The sequence below is a fragment of the Arachis hypogaea genome, chromosome 12 (genome assembly GCF_003086295.3).
Source record: "Arachis hypogaea cultivar Tifrunner chromosome 12, arahy.Tifrunner.gnm2.J5K5, whole genome shotgun sequence".
NCBI lineage: Eukaryota > Viridiplantae > Streptophyta > Magnoliopsida > Fabales > Fabaceae > Arachis > Arachis hypogaea.
Genome location: NC_092047.1, coordinates 89,301,073 through 89,304,600, shown reverse-complemented (window position 1 = coordinate 89,304,600; position 3,528 = coordinate 89,301,073). Strand labels below are relative to the sequence as shown.

Below are 3,528 nucleotides of genomic sequence, written 5' to 3'. Positions count from 1 at the left end.
TATAATAGTCCATACTTTGCCTGATTTTAGACGACACAAACTGGCATTGAACGCCAGAAACAGGTTGCAAAGTGGAGTTAAACGCCAGAAACAGGTTACAAACTGGCGTTCAACTCCAAGAGAAGCCTCTACACATGTAAAGCTCAATGCTCAGCCCAAGCACACACCAAGTGGGCCCCGGAAGTGGATTTCTGCATCATTTACTCATTTCTATAAACCATAGTAACTAGTTTAGCATAAATAGGACTTTTTACTATTGTATTTACGTCTTTTGGATATCTTTGGATTATATTTTGATCCTTTGATCACGTTTGGGGGCTGGCCATTCGGCCATGCCTGGACCTTATCACTTATGTATTTTCAACGGTAGAGTTTCTACACACCATAGATTAAGGTGTGGAGCTCTGCTGTTCCTCATGAATTAATGCAAAGTACTACTATTTTTCTATTCAATACAAACTTATTCCGCTTCTAAGATATTCATTCGCACTTCAATGTGAATGCGATGATCGTGACAATCATCATCATTCCCAACTTATGAATGCGTGCCTGATAACCACTTCCGTTCTACCTTAGATTGAATGGGTATCTCTTGGATATCTAATACAGGGGACCGAGTCCGAGATATTAGAATCTTCGTGGTATAAGTTAGAACCCATGGATGGCCTGAGATCTGGAAAGTCTAAACCTTGTCTGTGGTATTCTGAGTAGGATATGAGAAGGGATGACTGTGACGAGCTTCAAACTCGCGAGTGCTGGGCGTAGTGACAGACGCAAAAGGATCAATGGATCCTATTCCAGTATGATCGAGAACCGACAGATGATTAGCCATGCAGTGACAGCGCATTGGACCATTTTCACAGAGAGGATGGGATGTAGCCATTGACAACGGTGATGCCCTACATACAGCTTGCCATGGAAAGGAGTAGGAATGATTGGATGAAGACAGCAGGAAAGCAGAGGTTCAGGAGGAACGAAAGCATCTCTATACGCTTATCTAAAATTCTCACCAATGAATTACATAAGTATCTCTATTCCAGTTTATATTTTATTTATGTTTTTATTATTAATTCACCATAACCATTTGAATCCGCCTGACTGAGATTTACAAGGTGACCATAGCTTGCTTCAGGCCGACAATCTCCGTGGGATCGACCCTTACTTACGTAAGGTTTATTACTTGGACGACCCAGTGCACTTGCTGGTTAGTTATGCGAAGTTGTGATAAAGAGTTGAGATTACAATTGTGCGTACCAAGTTTTTGGCACCATTGATGATCACAGTTTCGTGCACAAAGTTTTTGGCGCCGTTGCCAGGGATTGTTCGAGTTTGGACAACTGACGGTACATCTTGTTGCTCAGATTAGGTAATTTTATTTTAATTTTAAGCTTTTTATTTCTAATTTTCGAAAAATACAAAAAAATATTTCTTTAATTTGGAAAATATCTTTCCCGTATTCTATCATAAAATTTCGAAAATTTGGGTTGACTTTTTCAAAAATTTTTCAAAATTAGTTATTTCTTATGAGTCAAATCAAATTTTCATTTTAAAAACTCTATCTTTTTCAAATCTTTTTAAAAAAAATCAAATCTTTTTCAATTTTTCTTTCATATTTTCGAAAATTTCAAATTAATTTTCAAAATCTTTTTCTTATTTTTATTCCATATTTTCGAATTCAATGCTAACAATTAATGTGATTGATTCAAAAATATTAAGTTTGTTACTTGCCTAATAAGAAAGGTTCAGTCTTTAAATTTTAAAATCAAATCTTTTTGTTTCTTGTTAGTCAAGTAATCAACTTTAATTTTCAAAATCAAATCTTTTTAAAATTCTTTTTCAAATCTTTTTCAAATCAAATTTCAATCACATCTTCTTCAAAATTTAATTTCAAAATCTTTTCTAACTTTTTATCTTTTCAAATTTGATTTTCAAATCTTTTTCAATTAACCACTTTACTTTTTATTTGATTCTTATCTTTTTCAAAACTACCTAACTAACTCCCTCTCTAATTTTCGATCCCTTCCCTCTTTCTCAAATTTCCTTTTTAATTAACTAATTGTTTGATTTCAATTTAATTTGATTTCAAATTTAATTTTCAAATTTTAACTTTAATTTTAAAATATTTTTATTTTATTTTATTTAAATTTTCGAATTCTTCTCTTCCTCACCTCCTTCTATTTATTTATTCATCTACTAACACTTTTCCTCCACCCAAAAATTCGAACCCCATCCCCCTCTCTGTGTTCGAATTTTTCCTCTTCTCCTTCTTACATTCTTCTCTTCTTATACTTGCATAAGGAATCTCTATACTGTGACATAGAGGATTCCATATTCTCTTTTGTGTTCTCCTCTTTTTCATATGAGCAGGAACAAGGATAAGAACTTTCTTGTTGAAGCTGATCCTGAACCTGAAAGAACTCTGAAGAGGAAGCTAAAGCTCAACTCTCTGGAGAAAATCTGACAGAAATTTTCGAAAAGGAAGGAGACATGGCCGAAAATAATAACAATGCAAGGAAGATGCTTGGTGACTTTACTGCACCAAATTCCAATTTACATGGAAGAAGCATCTCAATCCCTGCCATTGGAGCAAACAATTTTGAGCTTAAACCTCAATTAGTTTCTCTGATGCAACAGAACTGCAAGTTTCATGGACTTCCATCCGAAGATCCTTTTCAGTTCTTAACTGAATTCTTGCAGATCTGTGATACTGTTAAGACCAATGGGGTTGATCCCAAGGTCTACAGGATTATGCTTTTCCTGTTTGCTATAAAAGACAGAGCTAGAGTATGGTTGGACTCTCAACCTAAAGATAGCCTGAACTCTTGGGATAAGCTGGTCACGGCTTTCTTAGCCAAGTTCTTTCCTCCTCAAAAGCTTAGCAAGCTTAGAGTGGATGTTCAAACCTTCAAACAAAAGGAAGGTGAGTCCCTCTATGAAGCTTGGGAGAGATACAAGGAACTGACCAAAAAGTGTCTTTCTGACATGCTTTCAGAATGGACCATCCTAGATATATTCTATGATGGTTTGTCTGAGCTATCAAAGATGTCATTGGACCACTCTGCAGGTGGATCCATTCACCTTAAGAAAACGCCTGTAGAAGCTCAAGAACTCATTGACATGGTTGCAAATAACCAGTTCATGTACACTTCTGAAAGGAATCCTGTGAGTAATGGGACGCCTATGAGGAAGGGAGTTCTTGAAATTGATACTCTGAATGCCATATTGGCTCAGAACAAAATATTGACTCAACAAGTCAATATGATCTCTCAGAGTCTGAATAGATTGAAGGAATCATCCAACAGTACTATAGAGGCATCTTTTGAAGAAGAAGCTTATGATCATGAGAACCCTGCAATAGCAGAGGTGAATTACATGGGTGAACCCTATAGAAACACCTATAATCCCTCATGGAGGAATCATCCAAATTTCTCATGGAAGGATCAACAAAAGCCTCAACAAGGCTTTAATAATGGTGGAAGAAACAGGTTTAGCAATAGCAAGCCTTTTCCATCATCCACTCAGCAACAG

The 3,528-nt window shown here is 36.0% G+C and overlaps 1 non-coding gene across 1 annotated transcript; it reads right to left on the bottom strand.

Moving 5' to 3' along the window:
* Positions 1–2,880: 2,880 nt before the first annotated feature.
* Positions 2,881–2,988, bottom strand: LOC112730896 (small nucleolar RNA R71). Its single transcript, XR_003166698.1, has one exon. It is a non-coding gene; the product is annotated as a small nucleolar RNA R71 (small nucleolar RNA).
* Positions 2,989–3,528: the final 540 nt, after the last annotated feature.